Below are 21,181 nucleotides of genomic sequence, written 5' to 3' on the forward strand. Positions count from 1 at the left end.
CAAGGGTCAATTGTACTTCCAAGACTATTCACTCACATAGCTATTTGCAGGAGCCCTCAATTCCTTGACAACAGGAATTTCTGAGTGTCCTCATGACGAGGCAGCTGGCTTCCCCCAAAGAAAGTTAATCAAGAGCAAGGAAAAAGCTGCAGTGCTTTTTATGACCTAGTTCAGGGATTAGCAAACTTTTTTTTTTTAATAGATCTTTATTGGAGTATAATTGCTTCACAATACTGTGTTAGTTTCTGTTGCACAACAAAGGGAATCAGCCATATGCATACACATGTCCCCATATCCCCTCCCTCTTGAGCCTCCCTCCCATCCTCCCTATCCTATCCCTCTAGGTCATCGCAAATCACTGAGCCAATCTCCCTGTGCTATGCTGCTGCTTCCCACCAGCCAACTATTTTACATTCGGTAGTGTATATATGTCGATGCTACTCTCACTTCGCCCCAGCTTCGCCCTCCCATCCCATGTGCTCAAGTCCATTCTCTATGTCTACCTCTTTATTCCTGCCCTGCAACTAGTTCATCAGTACCTTTTTTTTTTTTTTTTAGATTCCATATATACGCATTAGCATACGGTATTTGATTTTCTCTTTCTGACTTACTTCACTCTGTATGACAGGCTCTAGATCCATCCATCCACCTCACTACAAGTAACTCAGTTTCATCTCTTTTTATGGCTGAGTAATGTTCTATTGTATATATGTGCCACATCTTCTTTATCCATTCATCTGTCAATGGATGCTTAGGTTTCTTCCATGTCCTGGCTATTGTAAATAGTGCTGCAATGAACATTGTGGTACATGATTCTTTTTGAATTATGGTTTTCTTAGGGTATATGCCCAGTAGTGGGATTGCTGGGTCATATGGTAGTTCTATTTTTAGTTTTTTAAGGAACCTCCATACTGTTTTCCATAGTGATTTATCAATTTACCAACAGTGCAGGAGGTTTCCCTTTTCACCACACCCTTTCCAGCATTTATTGTTTCTAGATTTTATTTATTTATTTATTTATTTATATTTATTTTTTGGCTGTGTTGGGTCTTCGTTTCTGTGCGAGGGCTTTCTCTAGTTGCGGGGAGCAGGGGCCACTCCTCGTCGCAGTGCGCGGGCCTCTCACTGCCGCGGCCTCTCTTGTTGCAGAGCACAGGCTCCAGACGCGCAGGATCAGTGGTTGTGGCTCACGGGCTTAGTCGCTCCGCGGCATGTGGGATCCTCCCAGACCAGGGCTCGAACCTGTGTCCCCTGCATTGGCAGGCAGATTCTCAACCACTGCGCCACCAGGGAAGCCCTAGATTTTTTGATAATGGCCATTCTGACCAGCGTGAGGTGATACCTCATTGTTGTAAACTTTCTTGAAGGGCTAAATAATAAATATTTTAGGCTTGCATGCCATAGAGTATTGTAACTACTTACCGCAGTTGTTTCAGTGCAAAGTCAGCTACGTACAATATGTAAACAAATGGGGACGATATGTTCCGATACAACTTGATTTATAAAAATAAGCGGCCAGCCCATATAGTAAAGTTCGCTAACCCCTGACCTGGTCTCAAAGCTGCATGCCCTCATTTTCCCTTTATTCATTCATTAGAAGCAAGTCATTAGGGTCCAGCCCACACTCCAGGGGAGAGGAATTAGGCTCTATCTCTTGAAGGGAGGAATAAAAGAATTTCTGGACATATTTTAAAACCATCACAATGGGCTTAACACATAGTAAGCAGAATATGGGTTAAATATTGCATTCGTTTCTTAGGTCTGCTGTTACAAATTATACAAACTGGCTGGCTTAAAGCAACACAAATTTATTCCCTCACAGTTCTTGAGACTAGAAGTCTAAAATCAAGCTATCAGTAGGGCCATGCGCCCTCTGAAGGCTCTAGGGAAGAATCTTTCCTCTTTGTAACTTCTGGTGGCTCCCAGCAATCCTTGGTGTTCCTTGGCTTGTAGTTGTTTCACCCCAATCTCTACCTCTGCCTTCAAATGGCCCCTTCTCTCTCTGTGTGTCCACTCCTCTTCTTATAAGGGTACCACTCATTGGATTTAGGGCCCACCCTACCCAGAACAACCTCATATTAACTTAAATAATCATAACTACAAAGAGTCTATTTCCAAATAAGGTCACATTCTGAGGTTCTAGGTGAATATGGATTCTAGGGGAACACTATTCAACCCCCCCCCAACACACAATAGTGTTCCCTACCAAGTTCTCTGTCCTCACTTCCCGCCACTCCTAGCTCTAGGCTCTAGTCAGAGTGAATGGCTCGTTCTCCTAACCTACCAGGCTATATGATCTTGCTGTTGCTCTCCCTAGAGTACCCTGTCACCTCTTCTTTGCTTCCACTTAACCTTTAAGATTATCCCTTCAGAATCCCTTGATGACACTCCTGGATCTGTTGGACGTGTTTCCACAGCACCCTTTGCATATTTCTAACACATCTGTATTGTAATGACTAGTATATAAGTTTGTATTCTACACTAAACCCTAAGCTGCTTGAAATCAGTAACTGTCATTTTCATTCCTGTGTCTTCAGCAACTAGCAGAGTACTTCGATAAATAGAAGGTATTCAAGAAACATTTGTTGATTGAACAAAGTTACAGGATTTTCTTCTTGTAAATTCTTAAATGCAGGATAAAATCTCTTTGGGCTAGGACAATTGTAACACAGTCCTTCCTGAACATAGGAGGCTAGATTTGTTATTTCAATAATTACTTTTATTAAAGTCTCTCTAGGCCCGAGCCATGGCAATAAAGGACTGTGGGTGCACAGCTGGCCCGCATCTGGAACACATCCACACAACAACTTGTGCAGGCAAGTTGATGAGTATTGTTCTGAATCCCTTCTACCACTCTCCACCAACCAGGCAATGTGAACTGCAAAGCAGTGTTGAATATTCTAGTTTTATATATTATGAATCAAAGTAGAAATATCCTTTCTCTAACTTTTTTCTTTCTTGATACTTGAAGGCCCATTACTTTAAGCAATAAAGTTTGGTTGCCTTATAGCAAGAACATTTTTTAAATTGAAATTTTTATTGAGATAACTGTAGATTCACATACAGTTAGAAGAAATAATACAGAGCAATCCCTTGTAAACTTTGTCCAGTTTTCCCCAACATTAACATTATGCAAAATTATAGTATGATATCACAAACAGGATAGTGATATTGACATAATCCATTGATCTTACTCAGATTCCCCCATTTTATTTGTACTCATTTGTGTGTGTATGTTTGTGTGAGTGTGCATTACATTCTATACAATTTTATCATCCGTGTAGGTTCATATGTCCACCACCACAGTTAAAATACTGAACAGTTTCAACGCCGCAAGTATCCTTTATGTTACCCTAAAGCATGTTCTATTACATCCCATCTTTTATGTTCCTATTGTCATATTTTATATACACAGATTTTACATTCTATAAGAAATGATATCATGTTAATATGTAGAATGTGATCATTTAAGGATACACAGTAAAATTGCTACAGCAAGTACTAAAAAATATTAAAAAGATACAGCTAAGCAGTCATTAGATGAATTGAAATAGAATACTACAAAACATTTGATTAAACTAAAGTCAACTGATCAATCAAAGGAAGAAATAAGGAACAAAAAACCCCAGACGGGATAAACAGAAAACAAAAAACAAAGTACACCTAAGTAAAACCATATCAATAACTACATTAAATGTAGATGGACTAGAAGGTAAAGACTGAGACTGAATTAAAAAAAGCAAGATCTGATTATATGCTATTTCTAAGAAACACAATTCATACATAAAAAAGACAGACAATTTGAAAATAAAAGGAGGAAGGAATGATATACCATTCAAATACTAAGCATAAAAAAGCTGGTGTGACTGTTTTACCAGACAAAACAGACTTCAAAACAAAGAGCATTAGCAGAGATAAAGAGGGAGATTTAATAATAATAAAAGGGCCACTTAATCAAGAAGACAAAATAATCCTAAATATGGACATAATCAACAACAGAGCTTCAAAGTATGGGATGACAGAACTACAGAAATAGTTAAGTCCACAATCATAGCGATTTTAACACCCCTTTCTCAGTAATAGGTAGTAATGGAAGTAGACAAAAGAAATCCATAAGCAGATAGACTTAAACAGTACTATCAACCATCTTGCTCTAATTGACACTCATGGAACATTGCACTTAGCAGCCGCAGAATACATAAGTGCAAAGATAGTTGCACCAATATAGACCTTATTCTGGGCCTTAAAATGTTTCTCAATAAATTTCCAGGGACTCCCCTGATGGTCCAGCAGTTGAGACTCTGTGTTCCCAATGCAGGGGGCCCGGGTTCAATCCCTGGTCAGGGAACTAGATCCCACATGCTGCAATTAAGAGCCTGCATGCCACAACTAAAGATCCTACATGCTGCAACTAAAGAACCCGCGTGCCACAACAAAGATCCCGCGTGCTGCAACTAAGATCCAGAGCAGCCAAATAAGTAAATAAATATTTTTAAAAAAAATAAATTTCCAGACTGAAATCTTAAAGAGTATGTTCACTGACCATATACAAATTAAATTAGACATCAGTAAGATAAGTATTTTTATATATCGATAAGATACCTTTTTAAAAAATCCCTGTTCGCTTCACACCTGTCAGAATTGTCAAAAAGACCACAAATAACAAATGTTGGCGAGGATACACAGAAAAGGGAACCCTTGTACACTGTTGGTGGGATTGTAAATTGGTGCAGCCACTATGGAAAACAGTATGGAGGTTCCTCAAAAAACTAAAAATAGAACTGCCACACGATCCAGCAATTCCACTCCTGGGTAGGTATATGAAAAAAACAAAAACTAATTTGAAAAGATACATGCACCCCAATGTTCATAGCAGCATTATTAGCCGAGATATGGAAGTAACCTAAGTGTCCTTCAACAGATGAATGGATAAAGATGTGGTATATATACACAATGGAATATTACTCAGTCATAAAAAAGAATGAAATTCTGCCATTTGCAAAAATATAGATGGACCTAGAGAGTATTATGCTTAGTGAAATAAGTTACAGAAAGACAACTATTCTATGTTATCACTTATATATGGAATCTAAAAAATAAAACAAACAAATGTATACAGCAAAACAGAAACAGACTTACAGATATAGAGAACAAACTAGTGGTTGCCAGTGAGGAGAGGAAGTGGGGGCAAGAAAGGGGTATAAGATTAAGAGATACAAACTACTATGTACAAAATAGACAAGCAACAAGGATATACTGTACAGCAGAAGAAAGTATATCCATTATTTTGTAATAACTTTAAATGGAGTATAATCTATAAAAATATTGAATGACTATGTTGTACACCTGAAACTAATATAATATTGTAAATCAACTCTACTGCAATAAAAAAAATCCCTGTAATATCTGGATACTAAAAATACACATCTAATAACCCATGGGTGAAAAAACAAATCACAAGGAAAATTAGAAAAGATTTCAAACTAAATGAAAATGAAACAAACCCAACATGCCACAATGTGCAAGATACAAAGAAAACAGTGCTTAGAGGAAATATTATAGCTTTAAATGTGTGTTTTAGAGAAGAAGAAGGATTTTGAAGTAATAATCTTGATCTTGTTTCCACCAAAAAAGCTAGAAAAAACAGAGCACATTGCTATATTTAAAATAGACAACCAACAAGGACCTACTGTACAACACAGGGAATGCTGCTCAATACTTGGTAATAATCTAAATGGGAAAAGAATTTGAAAAAGAATAAATACATGTATATGTATAACTGAATCACTTTGTTGTACACCTGAAACTAACACAACATTGTTAATCAACTATGTTCCAATATAAAATAAAAAGCAAAAAAAAAAAAAAAAAAATAGAGCAGACTAAACCTAAAGTAAGAATTACAAAAAGTAGAACTAAACCTAAAGAAAGAAGAGAAAATAATAAAGATAAGAAAAGAGACCAATGAAATAAAAAACAACAAAAGAGAAAATTAATAAAGCCTACAGCTAATTAAAAAAATATTAGTAAAACTGTTAATACCCAAGTGAGACTGATGATAGAAAATGGAAAGGAAAAAACAAATTATGCTAAGTGACAGAAGCCAGTCTGAAAGGTTACATACATATGATTCCAACCATTCTGGAAAAGGCAAAACTATGGAGACAGTAAAAGAAATCCAGGAATTTGGAAGAGGGAAAGAGGGAGGGATGAAGAGGTGGAGCACAGTGAAAATATTCTGCATGATACTGTAATGGTAAATAACTGTCATTATACATTTTTCAAAACCCATAGAATCTGCAACACAAAGATGAACCCTAATGTAAACTATGGACTTTAGTGAATAATAATGTATCAATTTGGCTCATCAATTGTAACAAATGTACCACACTACATGCAAGATATTAATAATAGGGAAAACTTGGGGTGGGAGTAGAGGTGAAAAAGTTTATGGGAAACTCTTTGTACTTTCTGCTCATTTTTCTATAAACCTAAAACTGCTCAAAAAATTCTATTAAGGGGGCTTCCCTGGTGGCACAGTGGTAAGAATCCGCCTGCCAATGCAGGGGACACGGGTTTGAGCCCTGGTCCGGGAAGAGCCCACATGCCACGGAGCAACTAAGCCTGTGAGCCACAACTACTGAGCCCGCGTGCCACAACTACTGAAGCCCGCATGCCTAGAGCCCATGCTCCGCAATGAGAAGTCACCGCAACGAGAAGCCCACACACTGCAATGAAGAGTAGACCCCGCTCGCTGTAACTAGAGAAAGCCCGCGTGCAGCAACAAAGACCCAACACAGCCAACACAGCCAAAATAAACAAAATAAATAAATTTTTAAAAATTCTATTAATAAACCATCGACCAAACAAAAAGACAACCTAGTGAATAGAAGAAAATATTTGCAAATGATATGACCAATTATATATGTTGGATATTAATCCTTTATCGGTCATATCATTTGCAAATATCATTTGCTTTTTGGAATTCTTTTTTCAAATATTTTCTATCTGCAATTGGTTGAATCCATGGATATGGAACCCATGGATATGGAGGGCCAGCTATACTTGATTTAAATCAAATTCTTGGAACATATAACCTATGCCATATTTTCCAAAGAACAATTAAATAAAATTTCACTTATTTCTTTCTCTCTATATTAATTTTCCCCCAAAAATCTTTAGCAACAAATATTAAGTTTATTAGTATACATAAGAAAAATATATAAAATTGAAATCACATTTAAAATTGAAATTTACATTTAAAACTATTTGCATAGCACTTACATTATGCCAGGTATTATAAGTAATCTAGAGATGATTTAAAGTATACAGGAGGATGTGCTTTGGTTATATGCAAATACTAGGTCGTTTTATATAAGGAACTTGAGCATCTGTGGATTTTGGTATCTGAGGGGTTCTGGGATCAATCCCACAGGGATACTATGGGACGACTGTATTTCTTTTGATTTTATGATTTGCTTGACTTTTCTACATTTGGTCATGAAATTAGTCTTCCGTTATTGTTTTTCCTCTTACTGTGTTAGCAAGTTGGGACATAAATTATCTTAAGAATTCCCACAATTTATTCCTGAGAAACTGTATATTACAAACTTTGCCTCTGGCACTTTTAAGCTGTGTAACCTTGGGCAAGTTACTTGGCATTATCTGTATAATGGAGAAAATGACAGTGGTGCTGGTGATGGTGATAATTATGACCATACCTACCGAGATGGTTACTGTAAAGGTTAAACGAGATAAGGCATGGCAGCCCAAAGCACAATGCCTGCTCACAAATGTTTGCTAATATTTTAATAAATCTAGTCACTAAATCCAATCGATTCCATCTAAATATCATTCAAGTTTTTGCCCCATTCTTGATTCGCACATCTTTCCCTTAGGTTCCTTTCATCTCTCATGTGGCCTGTAACAAGAGCCTCCAAATATATCTCCCTGCTTCTAATCTCCTTCCCCTTCAATTCCTACAGGAGCAATCTTTCTAAAATACATTCTGATTATTTCACTCCCTTAATGAAAATCTTTCCATGGCTCCCCATCGCATAAAGCAATGCTTCTCAAACTTCATTCGTTCCCATACCTCTTCCCAAGCATTGCAAATGTTTCCTCTGCCTGGACTGCCTTCCCCATCTTTCTTCCTAAAGAATTCATTCCATATAATTTACCTTATTTTATCTGCAATAAGGATGTCACTTAACGTGAACTGCAAATTTTATTCCAGACCCTTATTTTGTACCTTAAAAAAATCTTTGAGTGGCATATAATTTACATACATGAAATACATAGATCGCAAGTGTTCTGTTTAATGAATGTCAACAATTCTACACATTCATGTAACCACCACCCCAAACAAGATCTAGAACACTTCTAGACCTCTAGAAAGTTCCCTGATGCTCCTTTCCAGTCAAGCAAAATATCTTCTTCCACTGCCCCAGCCAAACAAAAAAAATTTTTTTAGAAAGAGAAGCAGTGCTACTTTATTAAAATACTGGTTTATTTCACATGTATATATTTGTCTCCCCACCATTTCCATTTGTCTGACCACCACTACTACTATGTCCTATCATAACATTCCATACATACTTAAAACCAAGCAAAGGGTGGAGTTTCGTCTCTAAAAACTAAACAGGCATTTTGGACAACACATTCTTGGCAATGGAACCTGGACAATATTTATCAGACGTGGCGGGGAAAGTTCTCACTCTGCATTATAAAAAGGACAGCCAGATATCAACCGCTACAGAAATGAAATAAGATGGAAAATTTTAACAAACTGTTTAAATTATTTTCTTAGAGAGACTTCCTCCACTACCAGAGATCTTGAATAGCCTCCTGGTCAGTCATCTGGAAACAGTTCTTCACATTATTGATGAACTTGGCTTCCACTTTGGGAAGGGGACCACCTTTTCCTATAGTTGCTTTCATTTTTGCTTTAATGTCTTCTACAGAGTTAGGTCTTTTTGGTGTTTTAGGAGTTTTTTCCTGTTTTTTGAAGGATTCTTGACATTTTGATCTTGTTATTGATGGTTTTGGGTCTTTTCCATTCTGGTTTGATTTCTGTGCATTTTTGGCTGGAGTATCTCGTACAGATTTCTTTACTGGAGCTTTTTCTTCAGCTTCCTCATCATCGTCGTCATCATCATCATCATCTTCATCTTCATCAGCAGCAAGTTTTACTTTTTTCTGTGGAACCTTGCTACCACTTCCAGGGGCAGCACGCTTTCCAGACATACTTAGGAGTGTCACATCCCCCTCCTCTTCATCTTCTGAGTCTGCATCTTCCTCCACAGCTACTAAGTGCTGTCCGCTAATATGCACAGGACCTGAACCACACTTCAACTGTAAGACCACAGGTGGTGTTATTTCAAAGCCCCCAAGGGAAACCGTTGGCTGTACAGACATTTTTGAAGTTGCCAGTGTTACTTTGATTGGACTGCCTTCATAATTCATTGCCTCTGCTTCAACAGTGTGCAATTCATCCTTTGCGCCAGCCCCTAAACTGAAGATAACTGGTGCTCATTTTCATCATTATCCACCTTAAAGTGATAATCTTTGTCAGTCTTTGGTTCACAACCGAGAAGATAGTTCTGGGGCCTCAGGGGGCTCATGTCCATCTCCATCTAATCTTCCACGGGTTGGTGGCATGCACTCAGGTGGGAGAGAAAGCGGACAGATAAATAACTACTGTTCCGGAGAACAGCCGCACAGGATGGCATCACACCACAGTAAAGCCAAAAATGTTATGACAAAAAAGATTTTAAAGGTCACAGAACAATCATAATTTTTTCCATTGATATTAAAAGTGCTTTGCATGATTTCAGCTTGCATGATCATTTTTACAGTCCCACATTACTGTGCATAGAGAGGGTTGTTTGTGTTTTGTAACTTTTCATTTTATTTCATTTTTGGCATTTTAGCTATATCTGTTTATGTGTATATGTGCATGTGCATGTGTGTGTGAATGGTTGCTCTAAAGTAGAAATCAGCAACTACAGCACATGGACAAAATTCAGCTCATGGCCTTTTTTAAAGAATAAATAATACTTTATTAGAATGCAGCGCTGGAGACCATATGGCCCACAAAGCCTAAAATATTATTATCTGACCCTTTACAGAAAAAGTTTCCCAACCCTTGCTCTAAAGTGATGGTTCTTACGTTTTAGCATGTATCAGAATCCCAGAAAGACTGCTGAGTCACACCCCCAGAGCTGCTGACTCAGGTCTGCAGTGGAGCCACAGACCTTCATCTCTAACAAGCTCCCAGGTGATGCCGATGCTGCTGGGCTGACTGTGCCCTAAGAACCACTGTTTTAGAGATTATATTATATAACTTTAACTTATTACAACCTCCCTCATACTATTTTGTACTACTTCAATCCTAACTTTTGTGCTCTTGTTATATTTTATTTCTTCATACGCTCTTAACTCTATTGTACATTGTTATTATTTTTGCTTTAAATAGGCCATAGTTTTTTCTGTAAATAACACACAGTGGAATTGACTTCCTGTGGTGTACAGTTCTACAAATTTTAACTTATGTATGGATTCTTGCAACTGCCATCACAATAAGTCCCTCTGTTAAAGGATTTAGTAGAAACGAGGAGCATGAATAAATGAAGAATTTTACCACAGACATGGAAAGTATAAAAAAAGAATCAGAAGGAAATTCTAGAAATAAAAAATAAATATAAAAATTTAAGAATTCATTAGATGGGCATAAGGGTCTTGCTATTGAGTGAAGGTAACTTCTCTACTGTAATGTAAGGTTCTCGTGTTTTCTGCTCTTTTTCTTTATTCAGTGAACCAGCACTACTAATATCCACTTATATGTTGGTCATTTCCAATTTGTATTTATTGCTGTTAATGTGTATCTGATATGATTTCTTAAGTGTATTGTCTGAAAACTTTATTCTTGAAACTTTCAACTGGAAAAAGTTCTGCCAAAATTATTTTTTCTTTCTCAGTTTCTCAAAACAGCCATAGAAACCACTTTGTTTTTCATGTTTGTTCCTATGGACCTTATTGTCTAATCATTTTCCAGGTAAGAGATTATAAGGCAGACTTTTTCAGGTTTTCAATTAGTAACTTTTTATGGTCTTTCTTGGAGAGGTTTGTTTCCTGGTTTATGATCCTCTAGATACTTTAGGGAACTTTAGTGAGGAAAGCTTGTAGTTTCCGAGACACTCGGCAGCCATTGTGCCCCCACCTCCATCATCTTATTAAATTATGAAAGCTGTTAAGGAGAATGGAAAGACAGCCTAGAGGTGGGGTTCAATAACTTTTACAACTTCCATTCTGATTATAATAAAGTATTAGGCTGCTATAAAGACATCAAGTTTTGTTCAGCTCCCAGGTCCAGGTTAATAAGCAGTAGAGTTACATAAACATCTTTCCATTTGACACCTCACAATCCCTAGATGCCTTCTGAGGTATGTCTCACCCTTTTGTTTATACTATTATAATACAAACTAAAAATTGGTTTTCAATTTCTAATGTAAAATTCTTTTGTCATCTATGTTGTAATCCTGCCTCTAAGCATTTGCCTAAGTAATCTCTCTTGCCTGTTTTTTGATGAGGTGTGTCATAAAGTACTGTAAAGGGTGTGTTTACTTTGTGTTGCATTTATTGAGAAGTAGAAAAAAGGCCGTTCTATACCTTCCAGATGTTCCATCGTTTCTTTGATGTCTGCAGAACAACCTGTGTAAATTGTTTCTACTAAGTTTGTATTGCAAATGTATTTTGAAATGAATTTTACCAGGATCCATCATACCATTTTGCTATGAAAACAATGGTACACATCTCACAACATGGCATTCAAGGTTTATTCCTTAAATTCTAGACTAATGCTCGAAGTAGTGTATTTTATTATCTGGTTATGATTGTATTTGTTGTCCTGGGAGGAAGGCAGAGTGAGATATTATCACCTCACTTTCCACATGAGGAAGTGGAGACATGAACAGAAATGATTAAATGAGACAGCACACAAGAAAAGTATCTGGGACAGAGCTTGGTATGTGTGTATATGTGTGCATGTGGTGTGTGTGTACATATACAGAGAGACACATATGTGTGTATATATATGTATTTTATATATATATATATTTTGCAAAATGAGGGTGAGGGCAATAATTTCTTTCTTTATAAGAATATATATACTTACTATCAAAAAGCAAATTAGTGGCAGATCTAAAATTAAACCTTCTTAATTTCTAGTAAGCTCTATTCAGATGTCACAGATAACATTTCCCTATCTGGCTATTAGCTTTCCACATTCAGGAGAAACTAATATCTGTTACAGTAATCAATTTTTAAAATACAATCCAAAAACATTATAGGGACACTTCCTTAAACTCTCTTTTCTTTATATATTTCTACTGGCATTACAATACTATTTTGACTTCTTCCTCAGATCTCTTTCTCTGAATACAGCCTTCAGCCAAATTCTGGTTTAAGTAAAGTTTGGCTTTGATTTCCCTCTACTTTCTATTTTGGTTCTTCTGCTTCTTATGTGACAATCCATATTCCATAAAAATCAGTTCATGGGCAGAAACAGCAGGAAGAGGAATCTGATTAGGACAGTGAACTGTGAGTCAGAGAGTGGGAATTCCACAGGGGGAAAAAGAAAAGGCTTTCAAGCAATTAGGAACTGGGATTACTAAAGGAGTTGAGTGATTTGAGAGAAGCAAGGGGTTAATAACTTGGAGTTTGCCAGGCAATAAGTGAGCAGGGCAGAGCAGGCCAAACAAGTATATGGAAACAGCAGCAGGCAGAATGCAAAAATGCTTTGTACCTTCAGTCACTCTTTATTCCTCTTATTATGGCAAATTTCAATCTAATGTGACACTATCCCAGAATCCTACCGGTAGTAATAACTGCAACAGTTGGCTGGCTGACCAGTCATTATGGGGTGAGGAGTGATTACAGCTCTTTTGGCAGAAGGGTTTTCTTCACTCTGTTGAAATGGATGCAATTACAGTAATTCACACCAAAGAGGGAGAAAATGATCATTAACTTATTACAACCCTCAAAAATAGTATGTTTTGAGGAGAGGACTGAAGCAACACTTCTCCAAGTAAATTCTATGCCACACTCACTCCTGTATTTTAGTTCAATGCTCCAGATGAAAAAGGCTTCTGTGGTCAAACATGCTGAGAAATGCTGCATGATCCTCTTACTAGAAACATTAATAAAGGTCCCGAGAAGTCTTGCAGTAAGAACGTAAGTTCATTTAATTTTATTTAATTTACTTTTATGGTTAGTGCTTTCAGTGTCCTGCTCAAGAAATCTTTGCATACTCCAAGACTGCAAAGATATTTTTCTTTGTTTTTCCTAGCTCTTGGTTCTGAGTTTTATATTTAGATCTATGATCCATGCCTATTTAATTTTTGTATATGGAGAGAGAAAGACATGGAGATTCTTTTTTTCCCCCATAAGAAAATCCATTTGATCCAGCAACATGTTTAAAAAGACTATCCTTTTCCCGTTGAATTTACTTGCCACCTTGATCAAAAATCAATTGACCTTATATGTGTGACCGATTTCTGGACGCACTATTGTGTCCCACTGATATTATTTATCTATGCTTAGGGCAATACTTGATTAACTGTAGCTTTAAAGTCTTGAAATCACATATTATAAATCTTCCACCTTGTTGTTTCTTTTCAAGATTGTTTTAGCTCTTCTATATTCATTGCGTTTCCAAATAAATTTTAGAATCAGCTTGAAAATTTCTTCAAAAATGCCTGCTAGAATTCTGATAGAGGTTGCATTGGATCTATAGATTAATTTAGGGAGAATTGGCGTCTCAACAGTTTTGAGTTCTATAATCCATGATCATGGTATGGTTGACCCTTGAACAATACAGGTTTGAACTGCATGGGTCCACTTAGATTTTTTTCAATAGTACATTGTACGGTACCACATGATCTGAGGTTGGTTGAATCTGCAAATTTGGAACCCAGAGGGAGGAACTGTGTATATGGAGGGCAGACTATAAATTACTGCAGATTTTCAACTGCACGAGGGTCATCAGCACCACTAATGCCTGCATTGTTCAAGGGTCAACTGTATATATATTGTACTTTTAATTTTGATCTTTAATTTTTCTCAGCTATGTTTTGTAGTTCTCAGTAGAGAGGTCTTGTGCTTTTTTAAAAGATTTATTTCTATGTATTCGGTATTTTTTTTAAAATTATTTATTTATTTATTTATTTTTGGCTGTGTTTCTGTGCGAGGGCTTTCTCTAGTTGTGGCGAGCGGGGGCCACTCTTCATCGCGGTGCGTGGGCCTCTCACTATCGCGGCCTCTCTTGTTGCAGAGCACAGGCTCCAGACGCGCAGGCTCAGTAGTTGTGGCTCACGGGCCCAGCTGCTCCGCGGCATGTGGGATCCTCCCAGACCAGGGCTCGAACCTGTGTCCCCTGCATTGGCAGGCGGACTCTCAACCACTGCGCCACCAGGGAAGCCCTGTATTCGATATTTTAATGGTGATATTTTTATTTAGTTTCTAATTGTTTTAGCTATTCTAATTATTTCAAATAAATTTTTTATATTGACTATAACCTGTGGCCTGGATAAATTTACTAATTAGTTCATATAGTTTTTTATAGCTTCTACAGGGTTTTCTATGTATACAATCTTTCCGTGTGTGAATCACGCCAGTTTTGCCTTCTTTCTGAAATTTGGCCTTTTATCCCCTTTTCTTGCCTTAACACAGTGGCCCTATACTAAGCACATAATATACATCATCTCATTTAATCTTCATAACAACTCAGTGATATTCCTATTTTACAGATAAGAAAACTAAGGCTCAGAAATGTTCAGCAACTTGCCCAATCAATATTGCACATCCACTAACAGATCTAGAATTCAAACCTAGGCAGTCTTACTCCAAACCTGTACTTATGCCTACTAGCTTCTAAATTTGGAAAACTCAGAGGTACAAAAGCAAAAAATTTTTCAAATTAATAATAGAAAAAAATCCCATTAAGGGCAAAGATACAAACAGTTCATAGAAAAAAAAAAAGGCATTTCTTTTAAATATGAGAAGATAGTCAACCCCACACAAAATGAGAGAAATGCAAATTAAAACTATGCTAAAATGGTGCAGTATGAAAACAGCATAGTGGTTTCTCAAAAAATGAAAATAGAATTACCATATGATTCAGCAATCCCACTTCTAGGTTTATCCAAAAAAACTGAAAGCAGAACCTCAAGGAGTTATCCGCATACTCATGTTCATAGCAGCATTATTCACAGTAGCCAAGAGGTAGAAGCAAACCAAATATCTATAGATGGATAAATGGATAAAAAAAATGTGATATCTACAACACAACAGAATATTATTCAGCCTTAAAAAGGAAGGAAATCCTGTCATATGCTACAACATGGAGGAACCTTGAGGACTTTATCCTAAGTGAAACAAGCCTCACAAAAAAGACAAAAAACTGTGTGATTTCACTTATATGAGGTATCTATACTAGTCAAATTCATAGAAACAGAAAGTAGAATGGTGGTTGCTATGAAATGGGGGAGGGAGAAATGGAGAATTGTCATGTAATAGGTAAAGAGTTTCAATTTTACAAGATGCAAAAGCTCTGGAGATCTGTTTCATAACAATGTTAAAATGCTTAACACTACTGAATTGTACACTTAAAAAATGGTTGCGGGCTTCCCTGGTGGCGCAGTGTTTAAGAATCCGCCTGCCAATGTAAGGGACACGGGTTCGAGCCCTGGTCCGGGAAGATCCCACATGCCACAGAGCAACTAAGCCCGTGCGCCACAACTACTGAGCCTGTGCTCTAGAGCCTGAGAGCCACAACTACTGAGCTGCATGCCACAACTACTGAAGGCCACACGCCTAGAGCCCGTGCTCTGCAACAAGAGAAGCCACTGCAATGAGAAGCCCGCGCACTGCAACTAGAGAAAGCCCCAGTACAGCAACAAAGACCCAATGCAGCCAAAAATAAATAAATTAAATAAATTAATTTAAAAAAATGGTTGCAATGATAAATTTTACATTATTTTTTAAATCACAATTTAAAATTTAAAAACTATTTTTAAAATCTTAACACAAATTTTATTATAAATTCTTAAAAAAACTATGCTGAAACCATTTTTTAAGCTATCAGATGGGCAAAAATCCAAAAGTCTGATAGCACTCTCTTATATGTTCATTGCTGGGTGAGTACAAATTGGTACAGTCCCTATGGAGCGCAATTAGGCAATAACTATGACACCTTTTGATCCAGCAATTCTACTCTGGTGAATTTAATCATTCAGATATACTGTATGAATATATGAGATGATATAGGCACAAGATTGTGAACTTCAGCATTGTTTGCAAAAGAAAGATACTGGAAATAACCAAAATGCCCATTACTGGATGACTGGTCAAGTAAGTTATATCTATACAATGGAATACTATGCAGCTATTTTAAAATGAGAATGCTCACTATGTACTGATATGGAAAGAGGTTCAAGATATAAGTGAAAAAAGTAAGAGTATATATAATAGTATGTGTAAAAAAGGAGGGAAGTAGGAATCTGTTTATACTTTTATCTTTCCTTGACATATAAAGAAACTCTACATACATGAAAAGGATAATAATAAAATATAGTAATATTGATAATAATAATAAATAAATAAAAATAATAATAACGATTTGGGGGCCCTGAACGGGAACCGAATAGGTAGGGGACTGGGGTGGGAAGACTTTTCAAAATATACTTTTTTATATGTTTTGCTCTTGGAACCATGTGACTTATATCACCTATTCAAAAAGTTCAATTAAAATTCCTATGCTTAGAAATAAATTTTAATGGCACCAATTGACATTAAATGATTCACAAAACAAATGTTTATCAAGTATCTACTATATGTCAAGTAGGCACTATTTGGGGTACTGGCAATACAGCACTGAACAAGATAGAGTTCTTGCCCTCATAGAACTTACATTCTAGTGGGAAAGACTATATATATTTTACTGAATAAAATAAATTATGCCAGGTAGCTATTTAAGAAAACGTCAACCAGGGTAAAGGAAAAAGGAGTGATGTAGTGAAAGTGAGGTGGTGGTACCTCTGAAGAGGAGGCATTTGAGTAGAGACCTGAATGAAGGGAAGGAAGAAACAATGTAAGGGAAAGCTTTCCAGGCAGCAAAAGCCTTGAGGCAGGAACAAGCTTGATGTGTTGCAGAAACAGCAAAAACATTTATACAGCTGGAGCAAACTGTGTGAGGAGAACAAGGCAGGCAATGATGTTAAACAGACGGTCAGAAGGCAGATCATATGGGCTTTGTGGGACATGTGCAAGGGTTTGGGTGTTTGAGACAACTATTGGAGGTTTTAAAAAAAAAATCTAGAAGGGTCTTCATTAAGATTTGGCCAGGGCACACCTGTATGGCCTTCTAGGTTGTTAAATGACTGAAATATTTTAAATATGGTCAGAAAATAACTGCTTCCCTGGTAATAGTGTCACCTGCCATGCTGGCTCCTCTCCCAGGATACCCAACCCTCACCCCCGCCATGAACCGATAACTAAGTAACCTGGCGCAGCAGTGGCTATTAATAGAGCTGGGGAAGTTAATCAGCTCAGGAACCTAGAATCATTGCAGTTCAGCAATCTAAAGGATGAGCCAAGGTTTCACTTTATTATAGCCCTAGAGCCTGCTTAGGACAGTGTGTCTTGGTCTTCCATCCCACCAAGGGTCAGTTGGGCCCCAATACCATCATCTGGGCTCCCGCTCAAGTCCAGCAGGAATAAGAGGCAGGCTAGAGAAATAGACCCAATGTCCCTAAGGTCTGAGATGAAGCTAGAGGAAAGGGAAAACTGTACTTCCATATAAACAATCTGTCTCCTCAGTACTTCCTGAATGATTTGAAAGGCTACTGGCCCACAGCCAGCCTTTATAATTTTTATATAATACATTAACCACATCAAACTTTTTCTATGTTCAAAGTCATACAGTTGTCGAGTACCAGGATTTTTTTTTTCAAACACATTATGACAAAAGGGAATAGAAAATATCAACCTCGCCAGCACCAAATGCAATCTTAACAGTCTCATAGCTGCACTCAATAAAGTCAATGTTTGTATAACAATGTGTAGTTCCTGGAATCCTAATATCAACGTAGAACTCTAGCAGCTGAACTATAGCAATTTTAATTTCATATATGAAATTTATTTTACACACTATAGTATTGGGAATTTAGTCCGGAAAATTAGTACACATGTCAAAATCTCAAAAACAGATTTCTCCGAAGTTGCATGAAATTTCTAAGGCTGCTTGCCATTTCCATCCATTTCACGAAGCTCCTCCTCTTATTCTGCTGCTCTTAAATCTAGGATCCCAACAACTGATTATGTTAGTTCTACTTAGTTCTCATTCATTCGATTTCTTTGAACATCAAAACCTCCAGTTTAATTACCTGAGAGACTACTAAATATTTGCTAACATAATCTTGTAACATGAGCCTAAACTAAAGGGAAAGCAACTGGAGAGAACATCAGGGAGAAAATTTAAGCACTACTCAGAAATAATCAATCTCAGGGCACCAGATATACAATCACTTTTATTTTCTGACCATAAGCACCTTAACTCAACCAAAGACAAGACATTAAAAGTCATCTCATGCAAGCAGGAGGACCTGTGTTAGCAGAACACTTGCTGAAAAAGCTTTAGGGCTTTCCTTTTCATTAAAAAAGATCAAACTACTTGTGAAATGCTGAAACTTTCTTGTAAGTAGGTCTAGTACACAAGATTTAGTACCTTAATTTAATCTTAGATAGAAATTGTTCCTACCATGCTTTCATATTCAAATATCAAAATATTAAAAAAAAATACTTACACCACAGCAACCTGAAGTCTGCAGAGACAGCATGAAACTACCAGCAGCTGCCTACTTCCTCACAGACTAAACTTTGTTCCCTTCCTGGCTGGTTCTGGATCAGGTTCACACTGATACACATTTACCATGGCGCCTTGGAAGCTACCACCCAATGCGGTGGGAGGGTTTGTTAATTTAAATCCTGCATGATAACCACCTATCAGCAACTTCTCAAAGGGGGAGTTGGACATGTTTAAAGAGACAAATGTAAGAAAGATTATAGAGAAAGCCTGAAAAATCTCATAATCTCTAATGGCTGGGTTTTGGTTTCAGAGGGGATTTCCTTCCCATGTGTTCCTAGAAAAATCAAACAAACCAATACAATAGTCCTCTGAGATTCAAAAATCTTGCTTTCTTCCTTTGATAAAAGTTTTCCCTCCTCCTCAGAGTGCATACATTGTGCAGTCACGGCAGAAAGAGGCCAGAAAGTTGCTTCTCAACTACTGTATAGTCCATCACCTCCATTCACCTCAACTCTTTCACTAGTTAGGGAAACAATGCAAAGTTCTTGTTAAACTTAGTGCTTTCTGACATTGAAACTACTTGCTGATCTAACGTAAAGTGAAAACTTAGATCCCAAATTCTGTTCTTCACAAGATAAAATGTTATGCTGCTTCATCCCCTTCCACATCCCTAAGCTTCTTTCCCTCTGAGCTACTGCATTTCTATAATTTGTAGCATTAGCCTTTGAAGCAGAAACCATTTATTATGTACTAACTACACTAATCACTTTATAAACATTATCGCATTCTCTCCTAAGCAATACATTTTGGGATCATCTTCAATTTGTCTTAGTCTGATTCTCTGTATCCAATTTAGCCCCTTCACTATCCTGGTGATCCTCTGCAATAAGCACTGCAGTAGGCAGAATAATGACCTCCTCCACAGATGTCCACACCCTAACCATCAGATCTGCGACTATGTTACCTTCCACAGCAAAGGGAACTCTGTAGATTCAATTAAGAACTTTGAGATGGGGAGATTATCGAGATGCATCTAATCTTTCCCAGCTGTGGTAAGAGAGGGGCAATGTGAGGACCTGACTTGCTCTCACTGGCTTTGAAGATGGAGGAAGGGGGCCACTAGACGCTGAAAAAGGCAAGGAAACACCTTCTCTTCTAGAGCCTCCAGAAAGGGACACGGCCCTGATAACACCTTGGTTTTAGCCTAGTGAGACCCACATTGGATTTTTGACCTACAGAACTGTAAAATAATAAATTTGTGTCGTTTTAAGCCACTAAGTTTGTGACAATTTTTTTAATAGCAGGGATAGAAATATAATATAGGTACTTTCATTTCAAAATGTCTCTTTGAAAACATAACACCCAGAACTGATAGAACACTCCAAATGAAGTCTGATGAAGAAAAAAAATAATTGTGGAACTATCAAGGTACTATAATTTTATAAATGCAACTCAAGACTGTTTTAGATTTTTAATGCATTATGCTCTTAAGTTAGTGGACTCAAGTTTTTGTCACACAAACTACATCAAATCAGGTGCCTCATTCGCTTTTTTCAGCTAATATTAGAGATTAAATGCAGAGCTGTATATTCAGTCCTTTTAAATTTCATCTTATTGGTTTTAGCCCATATTTCTAATATCAAGATAATTTTGAATCATGTCTCTGTACTATGTCACTGGAAATATTTTTTAAGCCTAACTGCATTGATTTAATTTCCATGTATTCACCAAGTTATTAGTAAGTAAACACTGAGCAGTCAAGATCAAGAACAGAGTTCTGAAACAGAGAACAGAGTCCTGCTATTAGAGATCTTCAGTTTGACATTGGTCCATGAGTCAATACTCTTTGGGTACACAAGTTTGATCAGCTACAAAAACACTCTCATGTAGCTTATACTGTTTTTTAACTTCTCAAATGTATCAGGAGAATAAAATGCCTTAATAAATAAAGATATGTCTACAGCATACCAATCCACTAGAACTCTACTGGAAATGGAGATGTGGTTACTGTGATGTGAGCAGCTGTTTTGTTTTGTTTGTAAGTCAGTGTTGTCTCTTAGTGATTATCATTTTCTTTTTTAAGAGTTTATAAACTTATAAACTTAATTATTCTTTCTAGAAGTCCACTTGAAATTAAAAGGAATTTTTCCCAGTTGTAAGAAGTGACAACAATCTCTGTCTCAAAGTGGAGATATAGTAGAGGGAGGAAATGGGGGAACACTATGAAAGAAGGCATGGTGGAAGGAACGAGCGCTGCGTGCCCTTGGGAGAGTATAAAAAACAGACTGATCGGAGCAGCAGTAGTTGTTGGAAAGT

At 37.1% G+C, this 21,181-nt stretch overlaps 1 protein-coding gene and 1 pseudogene across 3 annotated transcripts in view; both read right to left on the reverse strand.

Annotated features, from left to right (window-relative positions):
- The window catches only part of MAP3K13 (mitogen-activated protein kinase kinase kinase 13), a 160,664-nt gene that overhangs the window by 111,564 nt on the left and 27,919 nt on the right, over positions 1 to 21,181 (reverse strand). The window contains exon 1 of one of the 2 annotated variants that reach the window (XM_082392941.1): positions 18,864 to 18,935. The exons of the other annotated variant lie outside the window; for it this stretch is intronic. The gene's annotated coding sequence lies outside the window, so the exon portion shown is untranslated. Of the gene's footprint in view, positions 1 to 18,863; positions 18,936 to 21,181 lie in introns of those variants that run through there. 2 annotated transcript variants of the gene reach the window in all.
- On the reverse strand, positions 4,479 to 18,870 carry LOC309629213 (nucleophosmin pseudogene; annotated as a pseudogene). The gene has a single exon. The product of its transcript is annotated as a nucleophosmin pseudogene (transcript).

This window comes from Balaenoptera borealis (assembly GCF_965194805.1).
Source record: "Balaenoptera borealis genome assembly, chromosome: 5".
Taxonomy (NCBI): Eukaryota; Metazoa; Chordata; class Mammalia; order Artiodactyla; family Balaenopteridae; genus Balaenoptera; species Balaenoptera borealis.